Genomic DNA, 17,788 nt, shown 5'->3' with positions numbered 1-17,788 from the left:
CTGGGATAAATATTGACAATAGATGGTCAAAATACAGCACTAATGCACATCTTTTCTGATGTTAAACCATGAAATATTTCCATGTTCTCTTAGAATGACTGCCTCTTAGTTCCATAAGAGCACAACAAAGTGTTTTGGATTTCTCAGTAATGGCAGTGTTGATCATAATTTGTTGTGATTCAGTCAAATATCTTTGCATATTAAATAAAACATGGGTAAATCTCTTTCTTGTATTAATAACTTTCAGCCAAGATCCACTTGATAGCAACGATGATATCCCTTTTCCCATATTCTCTTGTGAGTCTTACTTGAATTCCTGGCCATTCCTTGTTGATGTATAGCTGTAACCATTTTTGGATTATCATCAATATAACTTTGCTTGCATGTGATATTAGTAATAAATACAATGATTTCCATATTTTATGTCACCTTTTTTTTAAGAACTGGTAGGCACATATATAGAATTATTCTAGTCAATTGACCAACTAGCTGGGGGTTTTTGTTTGTTTTGTTTTATTTTTCATACTTTAGTGAATACTTCCAGGTTTACATCCCTTTACTCTATTGTTATTTTGTCAATTCCTGGAGTCCTGTCATTTGTCAATGTCTTCAGTATCTCTTTAACTTCTTCTTTCAGTATCATTGGTTCTTGATCATATTGTACCTCCTGCAATGGACAAGCATCATCAAATGCTTCTTGGTACATAGTTCTGTGTGTTCCTTTCCTTTTGAGTTCATACTCCCTGGATCATTCAATATTATACCCAAAATATTTTCTTATCATTTTAATGACCATATGCTTTTTTCATGTAGGATATTCTTGATGCCATTCTATAATTCATTTTTGATCATTATTTCAATTGGTCAAATTTACTCTTATTGAGATTTAAGAACATGTGACAGGGAGAGAGCGAGAGAGAGAGATTTCAGGGAAGTAGTTTATTGAATTGTGTAAAACAGCAAGTCTCAAACTGGCAGATCAGGCATCTGGATAGAGACTTCTCTAGATTCATATGGTTACATGGGCCACAATTTGGGAAAACAGGATATATAACATAGAGTTTCATAATTCTCAATAATGGGGAAACCAAAAAACCATTTGATGTGTTAACATTTTGTTAAACACACGTGGCTTTCATTTCTTACTGTACATAGATTATGTTATAATCCATTATATTCCAATATGTATTTTTATTTTCGGATTTAAATATATCTGTATTTTCAGAACTACTCACATTGAACATTTATGATTTGACAGAAATGAAACAGATATGTAAATATAAATGAAGGACTTTTAATTAAAAGGGAAAACTGGCTTCTAACCACTAAATTACTTCTATTAATTTTGCTCAAAATAATCAATAAAGAAAACAGGAAAATAGGAGCAAGTGATTGCAAATTCAGCACTTAAGAAAATAGTTTTGTTTTGTTTTTAAATGACACTTTATATAAAATTTTAACTAGGAATGTAAATAAAATATTATATAAGAACTTTAGTAGCAAAAATTTATAAACAAAAGTCTGGCTCACACAACTCTAATTCTAAATAAAAATAAAATAGGGATTTTCAATGATACATCAAAGAGAAATATCCTACACCTAAAATTTTATATCAGATCAATTAAATTTTGTGATTTGTTTGATATGAGAACAATATTAATTGCTAGTATTAGATATAAAAGGCTTATTTATTCCTTTGAAATAATTGTAATTCAACAAAGTGACTGATAGAAAAAGTAAATTTAGTCTGTGTCAGTCATGCAAAAATATCTGGTATGCTTTTAAGTATCAACAAATATAGCCAGGTAGAAAAAAATATATAGCATGAATAACCCAAGGCTAGGGTTTGATTTAAAGATTTAAACTTAATTTGATAATATATTAAATCAGTATGTTAATATTAAGGCGCCCAGGAGATGTAGTGGTTATGGTTGGGCTGCAATCCGCATGGTCAACAGTTTGAAACCAACCGCATCTCTGGGGAAGAAAGACTGGGTTTTCTACTCCTGTAAACAGTTAGACTCTTGGAAATTCATAGGAGTCACTATAAGTCAACTTTGACTGGATGGCATTGAATTTGTATGTATTTGTGTTCAGATATGCATACACACAGCACAGCACACAGGAGGGGGATTCTAAGATGCTATAAAGGCAATAATTGCAAGCAATTTTATGCCAGTTAAAATATATAGCAAATACTCTTTAAAGTAATTTGTAAAATTAACAATTTAATCCTGGCAACAATACAGTAAACTAGACAGTATTATAATTGAATTTAATTATAATAATATATAATTTTATATAGTATATAATTTTATATAGCAAAACTGGTATATAAATGTGACTTGCCCAAAGTCTTAAGACATAAAAATGGCTGTGCCTCATTCAGACTCTAGCACTCTAGGTCTGTCTTGATCTATATTAAAAAGATTACTAATACCAGAGCATGTACATGGGTACATATAAGAGCTAGAAACACAGGAAATACGGCACAGATAAACTCCTCGGGACCAATATTGAGAAAAGTAAAACCAGGAGGAGAAGGGGAAGGTGGGAGAAGAAAGGGGGAACTGATCACAATGATCTACCTATAATCCCCTCCCAGGGGCTGGACAACAGACAAGGGGGTAAAGGGAGACATCAGACAGTGCAAGATATGAAAAACTAGCAATAATTTATAAATTATCAAGGGTTCTTAAGGGAGAGAGAGAGCGAGAGGGAGGGGAAAAATTAGGAGCTGATGCTAAGGACTTAAGTAGAAAGAAAATGCTTTGAAAACAATGATGGCAACATATGTACAAATGTGCTTGACATGATGGATGGATGTGTGGATTGTGATGAGAGTTGTCGAAGTCCCCTGTAAAGTGATTTTTAAAAAGATTGCTAATACTAATTAGTGCTGTTATGGCTGTATGTCATAGAGGTGGTTCTGACTCATAGTTACCCTAAAGGACAGAGGAGAACTGCCTCATCAGATTTCCTAGGATGTAAAACTACAGGAGCCAAATGCCAGCCTTTTCTCCTCTGGAGCCTCTTTGTCGGGAAAAGTAAATTGCCTTTTGGTTCGAGGCCTAGTAATTTGTAAAATTCCAAGTAGCAAAAAAAGTTGATTATTTTGGCCAGTTTTTTGTTCCAAGCTTTTCCCTACACAAATTCTTACACATTTATCTTCTTCTACACCAAGGAGATATTTGCTGTTTATGTAGTACAAACTTCTCTTAACCCCATAAACTTGTAAACATATACAAATATATACAAGACTCGGCTGTACACCATCATCCTATTTTGCTGTTGGTGCCCATTTTAGCAGCAACGGTGTCACTATATCAAGTTGAGAAGATTCCTCTTTTTCACCCACCCTCTACTTTACCAGGCAGGATGCGCTTCTCCCAGATTTGGTGCCTTATTAGTGAGCCTTCCTTGAATTCTGGTGTTACATACTTCTTCATAAAATCAAACTTCTTAGACTATTTCTTCAGAAAATGAATGGAATAGGTATAAATCTGAGACACATCATTTTAAAACATGTAATATTCCCGTTTTCAGATGGAAAACTGACTCTTGGTCCATGTACAGGTATCACAGATCACAATGTGATCTGGAATTCCTATGCTTGAAACTATTGTTCATATTTGGTTATGCAGTTAAGTCCTTTTATGTATTTAATAAAATACATGAAGACTTATTTCTGCTACTCTCTTCTTCAGATAAGTTTCTTCCTTTCCTGAATTCAACTTGAATCTCTGCACTTCCTGGTCAATGTTTGCTGCAGCTGGTTTTGAGTTATCTTCAGCAAAGTGTTACTACCGTGTACTATTAAGGATATTATTCTTTCTCTGAAATGTATTTGTAGCAAATGGAATCGAGTAATATAGATCTATTAATGCCTACATTTCCCACATAATAATAGTAACCATCACTATTTTTTGATCAATGGCATGTTTTGGTTTTTATTTTTTTCTCAAATTTTACTTAATTTTTGCCAATGTATTCGATGAGAATACATTCTGGATATGTGCAGGAACAATAGTCTGGTTGAATGTATATCTACTGTGGAATTATCAACAAAGATTTCAAATTACTTTCACTTGCATTCAGGAGAATTTCGTATTCTAGATATAAAGCGTACACGGCTATGCTACTCATTGAAAATATCATGCGCTACATAATTTCACATAAAGTAGTTTCCTTACACTTCTTTGTGAGGGAAAGTTCATTCTCTGCATCAGGTGTCATAGTCACTAACCGCATATCACAAATTAAAGGGCATATTTGTCTTAATTACTTGAAGTGTATTAATTAAATATGAATAAGTAAATAAAAATTTATTAAGCTAACTATTATGTGTATATCTTGTGATTCCGTAATGGTGTCATGGGTTCCCCTTTGGGCTACTGGCCACAGGGTGAGCAGTTCAAAACCAGCAGCCACTCCTTAAGAGAAAACTGAAGCTTCATGGCTCTATAAAGATTGATAGCCTCAGAAAACCTCAGGGAGAGTTCTTCTGTCTTATAGGGTCTAGATGACTCAGAAATCGTCAGTGTCAGTGGGTCTGGGTTTTTGTTTGTTTTTTTGTTCTTTGTTTGTTTGGTATCATTGCAGAAAAATTAGCTATAATTAAAAAATTACAGATACCTAACAGCATAAAAAATGAGAAAAATCATATTCCCTGACTTGTGACAACTAATTTAGGAAACAAACTAAAGTAGGAGAATTTAGCAAATTCTGTCAGTATCCACTTTTTTAGATGAGTATAGAAGAAATTCAAAAATTTCATCTAATCAAGTTATAAGGTCAAGTTAATCTGCAGAAGGAAGATAAAGATTGTAAACACCTTTTGTTGAAGAGTAGATTCCCACGCATCAACATGAAGACAGGATGGGGCTGCTTCGCAGGCCTTTAAGGTTGTGACAGATACAGAAGCAAACTGCCACGTCTTCTTTTCATGGAGTGGCTGGTGGTGGATTTGAAGTGTTGACCTTTTAGTTAGTGACTGAGTGCTCAATAGTTCAGAGAAAATATTAATAGTCACAGAGAAAATAATAGACATCTAGTGAAGATAAAACCTATTTCTAACTTTGTCCACATGCAGTCATCAAAAACAAATAAATCCTATTTCTATCATTTGTTTTATCATTATTGTTTTAAAAATAACAAAATTGTAATGTCAGAAGTTCAAAACTACCAGCTGCTCCTTGGAAGAAAGAGGTGGCTTTCTATTCCCATAGAGTTACAGTTTCAGAAACCCACAGGGACAGATTCCTCTGTTTCTATAGTGTTGCTATGAATCAGAGTTGACTTGATGGCAGTGAGTTTGTTTTGTTGGTGTATTTTAAGAGCTTCTTATGATTTGGGCCCCACATATATTATTTTTTTCATAGTGATAACAATAATATTGAGTATTTTTCTATCTGATAGTTCAATAGCTCAGTATAAACTTTTATGTTGAGTTTCTATTGTCTACTTGGGTGTTGTATATATATTTTTTGTTTTAGTTTATGTTTGTTAGGTTAGACTGTTTAAGGACATGTATCTAGACATTAATCATCAACCTAAACGTTTCAAAATAAACTTTTTTATATTAGTGATCTTGTCCAATCAGTTGAGGTAATATTTAAGGGTACTATTGAAGGTAATCATTCCCTCATTGTCCCTTAACTCAATGACAGTCAACATCTTTAAAAAATAAATTAAAATATACGTGAACTATAAAGTGGTATATTCATTAAATAGGTAATGGATAAATATAGAAATATGAGGATAATAAAATATGATTTGTCTCTCACTGCATACACTAATGATGAGTTATTGAACACCAGCTATGGCTAAAATCATCAGCAGAACATTACTTGGCAGTCAAGTTGAGGTGAGGGAGAATTCTGTGACAAGAACAAGGTTGAATTCCCTGACAAAAGCAGAAAGTATAAGACAAATGGTATCTTTTCTGAGGCTTGAGGCCAAGGAAGGAATGATGATTCACCAAAAGAGGGAAGATTAACATGCTCACGTTGGGAAGAGAGTGAGTAGGAGATTGAACACCAGGGCAAGAGCCTGCACATTACATTCTTGTAAAAGAATTATTTTATTGAGAGAATACAAATGGTTTTATTGTCTCTGTATTTTGGAATTATCTTTTTACCTTAGAAACTACGAATTTTCCAAATAAGGAATTGTATTTTCCCAAATACAAATACTTTATTCACATATACCTATATTTAACTGGGATGCTGTTGAAAACAAAGTTTTCCTGTTACTTGATAAACAAGCCCCGGTGAAACTGCGACTTAGGTGTGGGGCTGTTACTACAAAGTCAATAGTTCAAATTCACAAGCTGCTTCAGGGAAGTACAATGAGAGTGTCTGTTTGTAAAAACTATTTCCTGGTGGAAATTCTAAGGAGCAGGTCTACTTTGTCCTAATATAGAGTCACTCTGTGACAGAAATGACTCAGTGGCATGGTGAGTGAGGAAAGGTTGGAAGGGAATGTTTTAACTAGAGTTACAGGTAACTGGTAATAAAATCACAATGAACATCATTTAATTTGAAAGGAACAGTTGTTTACATTCCCAAAATAAATATTCAATCTTAATATTCTTAAAGCAAATAATCCTTCATAAAATACATATATAATTAAGATGCCTCAAATAGACTGCTTAGAAATAACTGTTACTTGGATGCTTCAATGAGTTAATTAGATTAATTACTAAAATTTGAAAGATTTTGTTTTTGTACAACATAATAAAAATGATGCAAATTTCATGTTAAAATACTAAAATATAGTTACAAATATAGTGAGACTATAAAGAATGTAATGAAAATTGTTTTTCACTTGAAAGACAATACTGATATAAGAAGCAGTGAGAGAAAGGCTGTTGTCTAGAAATTTATGTAAAAACAGATTTCCAGTGTAACCTTCTTCCTTAAGTCCTTAACAATGTGGTGTGGCCCATGTGCAGGCAGCGCTGACGGTATTGTGGTAGCAACAGCAGAATCTAATGCAAAATTCACATTCTCAGTTGACCATTATTAAAGTGCCATTTATTTAATCCAAATGCAGTGAGCAAGTATAATTATTTTAATTACTTGCATATCTGAAAAAATTCTTTGTGTTCTTTATGTGGGAAACATAGCTAGTTTGAAATTATATGTGATATTTTAATTTAATTTATTACTCTTCCATTTTACGTTTTTAAATCAATGTTATGGAGCCATAGCTGTTCTTTGTCTCTCTGTAACCAACTGTCTTGGGGTAGATTATCTAGAGAAGCAAAAACCACAGAGCTTATATATGTTAAGAACATGGCTCACACAGTAGTAGAAGGGAGCCAAGCGCAAGTCTAGGCAGGTTCTAAGTCTGTGGGCCAGGTGTTAGGTTGAATACTTCTCAGGGCTCTATTAGCTATGGCGACTGATGAACCCAAGACCAGCAGGAAGATGATAACTAATGGTAGCAAAGGTGAATGAATCCAAGGTCAATAGACCAGGTTTGTGCTTGCAGAGGTAAAGGAATCTAAGGCTAGAAAGTTACATGGCAAATCACTGCCAATTCCCAGGATCAGCAGGCAATATGACAAGCTTTTGACTCAAGTCCAAGACAAAGAACCATAGGCTGAAGAGCCAGATGCAGGATCCAGACTTGGCAAAAAGAAAGCAGGCCCTCCAGTGTATTCATTTATGCTGGAAACAGAAACACCCTAAGGAAATTTCCATTAAGCTGATTAAGTTCACTAAGCACATTGCATTCCACAACATTTATATTATAACTGATGGTCTGTTTATCACAGATTCCATTATAGAGGTAATTAGATTGTGTTAGATCTCATCATGGGTCTTTACTGCAAAACAGCAGGGAGCCTTAGTGGCATTTTAGTTGGGCTGTCACTTTGAGGTCAGCAGTTCAAATTCACCAGACACTGCTCAGAGAAAGATGAGGTTTTCAACTCCCATTAAAGAGTTAAATTCTCAAACTGTGCTTACTACAGGACACGATGAGCCAGAGCTGGCTGGATGGCAATAAGTTTGGTGGGTTTTTAAAGTTAATTACAAAACAAATTAAACCTGACACAACCTTGTTGACACAAACCCTACTAATCACCCCAATGCTATGACATTACCATTAGTGTTATTGTTTCCAATGCCTTTTAATTTGTTTTAATCGACTTGCTTATTTTTGGCCATCATAAAATTAAACTACTTCAGTTAGTTCTTTATTGGTACATTTACACATGCAGCCTATCGTTTTTTAAAATTTTATAATCACTATGCAAAATGATTATAAATTACATGATAAATATAAACATAGAGGAGATATTTCTTTGTGCTCAATAAATCAATTCAAAGAAATAGGATATAATGTGTATTCTAACTAATTCAGCACACAAAAAACTATATCATGAACAACATCTAATACCATTTCAATAATTTGGCTAAGGATGTATTGTACTTATAGCATGCATATCTGCCAGGCAAGTTTGGACTCAGATTCATATATTCCACAATTTTCAGATTTTCAGATTTCTTATTTTCAAAGAGCACCTATCTGAACAGGCTGCTTTGTTTATTAAAATACTCAAAGTAAATATTTCAGGTGAATGTACTCATTATTACTAATGCATCATTTATAGATAAAGGACAAATCCTTTGAGAAAAACATATGTTCTTTAGCTATTGAAAAAAAAAAGGAATTTAATAGTCTGCTTTTCTGAAAATTAAGAGGAGGGTATTGCTTATGTCTCCATAGAAATGAGAGTGTGAGTGCTGACCCCACCACCGTGTGTCAAACCTTGAGAGCAATGTAACCACATGGAGCAACTCATGCTCAGACAGGTCTACAGGGCCAGCCCCAGTAAGAGCCAAACTGAGCCCCTCTCTAGAAGCATGTCCTATAGAAGAGAACATTAGCTCTACAGGTTGGGGAGAGAGGCCAGGCTGCCACACCCACACGGAAGCAAACCAAGAAGGAAAACGAGGGAGTGAGGGACTAGACCTCATACTGGCACACCAAGCCCTGAGGAGGATGTCCCTGCGTGGAGCTGCTAAGACACAGAGAGGACTGTGGGGCCAACAACACCTCAAGACATGATGTCCCCTCACTGGAGCACACCACGACAGAGGACAACATGGGGGGCACAAGGCACGGATCGAGTCTGGTCTCACCCCACCACAGTGGGGCAAACCAAGAAGGGAGCATACAGATCAACAACTGGAGCACAATAAAGCCACAAAGCCTCCAAGGAGCCCACAAAATAGACTTCAGGCTAAGGAGGGCAGTTCCAAGAACACCTCAGGACCAGTAGGGAGTTAGTCATAAAGGTCAGTGGATAGACCTGGAATTATGTATTCTTTTACATTTTTTTTCTCTTCTTCTTAGATCTTTTGTTTTCTTTTATTTCTATTATTGATGTTTTGCCTACCTATATAAGATAGGCAAGGGAAGCCAGCTCGGGGAGAAGCAGAGGGGTTGATGGTTCTGGAGGGACTTGTGGGAGGAGTCAGTGGGGGAAGGGAGCAGTGAGCAAACAATGCGATAGACAGGGGAACAACTAGGGAATTAAAATCAATGAGGCAGACATAGAGATACTGGGGGTGTTAGAGCAACAACAATCTAGCGGAGAGAATTACTAAGAGGCAGAAGAAGGGTGAGAGTGATGGTGAGGTGGGAGGAAGGTAAAAGGAAACAGAGGAAATATCTAGGAAGCAAAGCTATGGATAGAGGTATAAACATAGGTGTGTATATATATAAATATATTAATTCACAAAAATAGAGGCATTGGCCTATGTACATATATTTGTATGGCAATACATTGAGAAAATGGACAGTCTTTGGACCTCTGCTAAAGCCCTCCCTTAGTACAAGGACACTTTGTTCTAATTATCTGGCATTATATGATGCTCACCTTCCTGACGCAATTACTGAAGACAAAATGAGTGCATAAGCAAATGTGGTGAAGAAAGCCAATGGTGCTCTGCTATTAAGAGATATAGATTCTGGGGTCTTAAAGGCTTGAAGTTAAACAGGTGGCCCTCTAGCAGAGAAGTACAAGCTCACATGGAAGAAGCATATCAGCCTTTGTGATCATGCAGGATCAACCAAATCAGGTAACAGGTATCAGAAGATACCCTACCCCCACAAAAAATTGTTTAGAACAAGGGTGTTGGAGCAGAGACTTGAAACTCATCTGTTGACATCCCTTAACAGAGGGGTCACAAATAAGATATGAGTCAATGAGGGTGCCGTATAGTACAAATGAAACACACAATATTCCTCTGGTTTTTTGAGGCTTCCTCACCCCCCACTATTATGATCCCAGTCCTACCTTTCAATTCTGGCTAGACCAGAGAGTGTACACTGGTACAGATAAGAGGTCATGACACACAGAATCCAGGTCAGATAAACCCCTCAGGAACCATAACTGAGAGTAGCAATAACAGGAGAGTAGGGTAAAGTGGGGTGGGGTGGGGTGGGGGAGAAGAAGAGAGGGGGTGGATGTATCACAATAATCAATGCATAACACCCCCCAACACCCCACAGAAATGTGGATGAAGGGAGGCAGTGATGGGTGTAAGAAGAGGAGGGTAAAAAGAGCTGGTCCCAAGGGCTCAAATAGAAACTAAATGTTTAGAAACTGGTGATGGCAACACATGTACAGATATGCTGGATACAATTGACGCATGGATAGTTACGAAAGCTATGAGCCCCCAATAAAGCGTTCTTAAAAAAAAGACAGAAGAAGGGCTATGAGGGGATTATGATTCTTACAGTAAATGCAGCCAATTAAACCCCTCCCTGAACAAGTGCTTTCATATTAGTTTCCATGTTTTCAAGCTTTATTTTGCCCTCAACAAGGCATGGGGTAGAAGACAGAATAGGAAGTCAGTGTAGTAGCTTCCCGAAATAATATTAATTTTGAGTGCAGAACATTAGATCCTGTGTGGTAGAATTTATTAATTCCTTACTCGCTGGGAAAAAAGAAAAAGGAACTTGTCAGATTGGAGCTCTTTAAACGCAGATATCGAGAGACAAGTAATTTGTTTGTTTAGTTATGAATCTATCAACAGAGGAAAAATGTACTGTGGAGAAAATACTTTCCCATATTTATTTTTGGCACTTTGAGTCAAATATTTCGCTCATTTCTGAGTGAAAGTATGCCAGAAACATTATGGGGTAGCCCCTACTTATAGCCTCCTTGCTACTGACTTTGTCTGCGAATCTTCTCTCCCTGCGAGACCTGAAGTCACACAGAGTCTGTTCAAATCTCAACCCTTCATTTAGCAGCTGCATGAACTTCCGTGCCTTCATTTCCCTAAGTCTGCCTTTCCTGTCTAGTAAAAAAGGGATCTATGGAAATTAAAAACCCAGTTCATACTGAGTACGTGAGAACATACCTAGAAAGTGCTGAAAGGATGGTTTTATTATTACTCACACAATTATAATATATTCAACTACTTATTATTCACATTATATTTATGCACATGTAAAATACTTGCTTTCAAAGACTAGACAAAGATAAACAAGATCTCAATGTTGCAATTTTTCTTTAATTTCAATGTTATTCATAACTTTAACTAAATTAGTTTTACCATCACTGTGTTAGTGTTCCTAATTGCAGACAAAAACTTGAGAGATCAGTCATTTAGCTGCAGATCTGGGAATTTATTTGCTCTCTCCACTTTATAAACTTAACAAAGGAGAAAATTATCTTTTTTTTATTCGTAAGCATAGAAAACTAAATCTCTGAAATGAAAAGAGATAGAAAGTAAATGAAAAGTCAAACTAATTTTATTTAAGCTGTTAAGTTTTCTTTTCTTTTTTTGTTTGCCTTATTTACTTTAAAAATCATTTTATTGAGGGTTTGTACAACTCGTATTATAATACATCCATACATCCACTGTGTCAAAAACATTATACACTTGTTGCCATCATTATTCTCAAAACATTTTCTTTCTATTTGAGCCCTTGTTATCTGCTCATTTTCCCCCTTTCTCCCTCATGAACCCTTGATGATTTATAAATTATTATTTTTTCATGTCTTACACTAATGTCTCCCTTCACCCACTTTTCTGATATCCATCCCCCCAGGGAGGGGGTTATATCTAGATCATTGTGATCGGTTCCCCCTTTCTCCCTGCATCCTCCCTTACAGTGCTGATATCTCTACTCTCTGTTCCATTGTCATAGTGAATTATTTGGAGCTCTTCAGTATCATTTACAGAATGCAATTACACATATTTCTTGTAAAGAGTTACATTATAGTATATGCATGGTAAGCAGGACTGGTATTATAAAAATTACTCAAGATCCATTGCTTGATATTGCATAGAAAAGAAAGGCATGAAGGAAATTTTTAATGATAGGAATCTTTCCATTGCTTAAAGAAATCTTACCATGTAGATAATTAACTAACCAATGATAGGTTAATCATAATCTCATTACTATTATGCAGTGTGTGTTCAGTAATTAAAATGCACAAAATATGATTTTGTGTAAATTTGATAAAGAGGAGGGGTAGGTTAGCCTGTCTCTCAGGTAGCAGCTTGACGGCCTCGTCTGGAGATGTGACTGAGCTCAGAGGCTCGCTGGAGGCTGGTCCCTCTGTCTGTGCGTTCACCTTACTGAAGGCCAGCCACGTGGGGCCACACTGAGACCTGCAAGGGAGAGCCCTGACTTGACTGGGATGTTTCCTAATATGTAATTACTCTTTGATATAAAGCTCTTTTCTATACACATATAAGTGTCTCTGGATTTGTTTCTCTAGCCAACCCAGTTCAAGAAGTGGGAAATTTACTCGTTTGATTTCTTCAGTCAGAATGGTGTAAACTTAGCCGGTTGGGGTGTCTGTGGTATTACCTATCATTCCTGTTTTACTTTTCAGTCGCCGGCAATTAGGGCAAGAACAAGCATAAAATTATTGTGATACTGACAACTGCAGGCTTCATCTTTAACATCATCATGTCCCTTCTTAAAGTGAGTTAGCCATTAAAAACTATTAATTTTGTATGTCATTTTCCCCCATAAACTTCTTATCAAGCGTTAATGATTTCACAGTTCTTTCACCCAAGCTTAATCCTACATTTGATGTTTTCTTCATTTTTAACAGACTCCATACTCTGTTCCAGTTGATGCTTTATTCTTTTGAAAACATTCAGATTATTCTAGCAAGTTGTCAATTGCTTTTATTAGATCTATGCTGACCCATAGCGACCCCCATTAGGTGATGCTTCAGTATTATTTGTTTACTTTTGTTTTCATTAATTTGAAGTTTGTAATACAAATGGATGGAGAGAAATTGTGCTAAATAGAGGTAAATATAGAAAGGTAAATTTGGTTAGTTTAGACCCAAAAGGAGGGCTTTTCCATTTCCTACTTGGTAAAAACTTAAAAGTATCTAAATCAGGAAAAAGGCTGTAATGGTAAGAGACAAATGGAGATAAGTTGTTAATGCATCGTCTTGCCATCTTCATGATCTTTCAGCTGTTTCCTTCTCTGGGTGCTAAATATATATCAAAACCAGTTTATCCCCCATGATTCTCATTTGGTTCCATTTGTTCAATAATCACTTGACATTCATACAGAATTTAAGTAAGAAGCTGATAGTAGTTTCAGACTATTAATGCATAATTCATGTTTAGAATTTGAATTATAATATAATTCATAATTAAATTTTGAATTAATTGCTCTATTATTTGCTGTTTTGTTTTACTCTAGGAATTTAAGTGCATAATGGAGAAGCATCACATATTTTATTGATTATCAAAAATGAAGTTCATTTATCAATTTTAGCTAGGGAATTGTTAGGTATGTTGATCCCATATATATTTAGCTGATATTTTATTTACATATATTTTTCAATCATTTGATTGGGGGCTCATATAACTCTTATCACAATCCATACATACATTCATTGTGTGAAGCACATTCAGACATCCATTGCCCTCATAATTCTCAAAATATTTGCTCTCCACTTAAACCCTTGGTATCAGCTCCTCATTTTCCCCCCTCCCTCCCCACTTACCCCTCCATCATGAACACTTGATAATTTATAAATTAGTATTATTTTGTCATGTCTTACACTCTCTGACGTCTCCCTTCACCCACTTTTTGGTTGTCTGTCCCCCATAGAGGAGGTTATATGTAGATCCTTATAATCCGTTCGCTCTTTCGACCCCACCTTCCCTCCACCCTCCATTATTGCCACTCTCAGCACTGGTCCTGAAGGGATCATCTGTCCTGGATTCCCTGTGTTTCCGGTTCCTAAGTATACCAGTATACATCCTCTGATCTAGCCAGATGTGTAAGGTAGAATTGGGATCATGATAGCAGTGGGGAGGAAACATTTAAGATTAGAGGAAAGTTGTATGCTTCCTTGTTGCTACCCTGCACCCTGACTGGCTTGTGTCCTCCCCAGGACCCTTCTCTAAGGGGATGTCCCATTACCTACAGAGGGGCTTTGGGTCTCCACTCTGTTATTTACATATTTTGACAAGTCAATTGTTTTAGGATGTCTAACGTTTAAAGAAAATAGCCCTATTTAAAACATCAGAGATAATTGACTCTAACTACATTCAGGAATACAGTGTCAGTTTCTGAAAATCTTATGGCATAGGATCGGATCGATGTTATCACTAAAGTGGAAGGTCTAGATGCTATTTTATTATTGTGATTGAACCTATTTTGTTAATAATTTTTAATTAAGAAGAGATATTATTATATCATATTTTGTACATATTTACTTTTTCAAACTCATAAAAATACTATGGATCTGAGAGATCAGTAATATTATTTTCATTTTCATGAGAGAGGAGTGCAACTTGATGACTCACTATCATAGTTCTAAAACTGGTGACTTATCCCTAAAATAGAGGTCTCATGACATTGTTACATACATATATTTCTTAGTAAAACATACTTTGTTTTTTAGTAAGAATGCACATTGATTTTAGAAGAAACATTTCTCATCACTGTATCCAAACAATATATCTATGATAAAACCTACCCATGTTTTGCAAGTCATTTCATATTAAATCCAACAGTCACTGTTAAGAATGGAACTATGTTCTCCCAAAATACGTGTTGTAAATCCTTTCCTCTTTATATGTGGTTATAATATCATTTGGATAATGGATCATCTTTGTAATGTTAATTAGGCACACTTATCATGGGGTGTCGATTAGAGTTTAAACAAGTGAGCAGAGATGAGGTCAGATAGAGGCCAAGATGCACGGGATCTCCAGGGGACCAGGATGAAGAACTGGAAACGTTAAGGACATTCCTACAGACTTGTCTCCCGGAGCCAGCACTCTCAAGCTAACCTTTTAGTCTTCTGTGAAAAAATCTAATTATTTTGGTAAAGCTATCTACTTGTGATATTTATGTTACAACAACATTAGATAATTAGTCACTTAAGCATGTGAAATTACTAATAATAAGTATGCTTTTTCTATAGAACCAATTACTAACCTTAACCATGGTATTAACCATGGTATTAACAACCCAGGATCTCCATCAACCCATCCATAAAGTGAAGATGACAGTGGTGCCAATTTCGGATGGCTGTTGTGCCGCTTGTATGATTCGATCTTGTCTCATACACTCAGCATAGGGCCGGAATGCAGAGATGCCATATTAATGTTACCTATTATCATCATCACCGAGCTGCTTTTAAAGCATGGTGTCAATACTTAGATCAGAAATAAAGTTTGGTGCATTAAGACAAGGGATAGGCAGAGAATTAAGACATGTTGGATGTGAACAAAATTAGTTCCAGGAAAAGAGAACAACAGAAATAAAGTTATAATTAAGGATTAAATCTAAGCTTCAGTTTTCTGGCAGTAATTGAAAATCAGGAAGCATAGACTGTATGTTCATTGAAATCTTAAAGATATAACAATAGCTAGATTTCGAAAAGAAATGTTGTGGTAGCCATTAGTAATTAGATACGAACGATCTTCATGTGTATGTCAATCATTGTTTTCTGCAAATTTCACACAAAACACAATAAAATATTAATAGGAGATTAAACAAGGAAACAATAGCTGGTTTGCAAATACTTAGCCTCATTTTCACTGTGAAGTAGAGAAGCAGCAAGCTATGTAAGTTGCTCTCAAGACTATAAAATAGTTAAAAGGTCAGCCTACTTAGCTGAACTGAAAATAAAAAGAGGGAGTTACAGACTGCATTGCTCACTATTAGGACAGAGCCATAAGTATAGCCATGCCGCTTTCTCACTGTAGTTGTAAACTAGTTTCCAAGGCTTACCCTTGTGGAGTAATTGCAATAGTGATCAAAATTCCAAATATATTAAATCATATACCAATTTTTGATTAGGCATACATATTATTTACATATTATACAAAACAAAGATGAAATCTATTACTGTCAAGTTATTTCCAATTAATAAGGGTCCTGTAAGACCAAAATGAACTGCAGCAAAAGGCTTCTAAGGATGTGAAACAGACTAACACATCCTCCTATCAAGGTGGTCATATGAAATCTACAATTTATAAGAATAAAATAAAGAGCTCAGAAGCAACAAAGTCCACATGGAGGCAGCACACCAACCTGTGCGATCATGCAGTATCAAAGGGATCAGGTATCAGGCATCATCAGAACAAAAAATCTTACCACAGTAAATGAGGAGCAAAGTGTGGAGTGGAGACCCAAAGCCCATTTGTAGGCCTCTGGGTATTCCTTTACAGAGGGGTCGGGGGGGAGGAGACAAGCCAGTCATGGTGCGATATAGCACCAATGAAAAATACAACTTTCCTCTAGTTCCTAAATGCTCCCCCCCCCCCTGACTCCAGCCACTGTCATGATCTGAATTCTACCTTGCAAAACTGGCTAGACCAGAGGATGTACACTGGTACAGATAGGAACTGGAAACACAGGGAATCCAGGGTGGATGATATCTTCAGGACCAGGGGTGTGAGTGGCAATACTGGGAGGGTAGAGGGAGAATAGGTTGGTAGAGGAAACCAATTACAAGGATCTACATGTGACCTACTCCCTGGGGGATGGACAACAGAAAAGTGGGTGAAGGGAGATTCGGACAGGACAAGATATGACAAAATAATAATTTATAAATTATCAAGGGTTCATGAGGGAGAGGGTATTGGGGAGGGAGGGGAAAAAGAGGACCTGATGCCAGGGGCTTAGGTGGAGAGCAAATGTTTTGAGAATGATGAGGGCAATTAATGTACAAATGTATTTTACACAACTGATGTTATGTATGGGTTGTGATAAGAGTTGTAGGAGCCCCTAATAAAATGATTTAAATTTTAAAAAAGAATAAAATAAAGGATTGCATGTGAAGAATTCCTAACCTCACTCTCCGGGGTGTTGGGAGTAGTGATAGGGGAGGATGTCATTTCCACATGAGTTGTTTAGCAATTAATTATTTTTGTTGTTGTTTTTTTCCCCTAATTATCACAAAAAATAGGGAGTTAAGTATAATAATTTTCTTTGGGAAATACACATATAGTTCTGAGTATAAGATATTTGTGTATATATTGTGTTCCTAGTTTTAATCAATGTTTTTTGATTTTTTTTTAATACTTCTCTAGTGTGGTAGTTACAGAAACTCATGTCAACATCATAAATAAGTGTAGGGGTGGAGTCTAGCCTGCCAATCAGGTCACAGCCTGATGATGCCTCCTTGTGGGCATGGCCTTCTCATGAGGATTCTGGGAACTTCCTGACTCTCTCTGTTGAGGATTCACACTCAGAGAGCTGGAGGAGATACATGGAGACCTGTGCCAACCTTGGAGATGCTTCCCCCACCGCTGGATCCACA

This window comes from Tenrec ecaudatus, chromosome 10, assembly GCF_050624435.1.
Source record: "Tenrec ecaudatus isolate mTenEca1 chromosome 10, mTenEca1.hap1, whole genome shotgun sequence".
In the NCBI taxonomy this organism is placed as follows: domain Eukaryota; kingdom Metazoa; phylum Chordata; class Mammalia; order Afrosoricida; family Tenrecidae; genus Tenrec; species Tenrec ecaudatus.
This window is presented reverse-complemented; position numbering follows the sequence as displayed.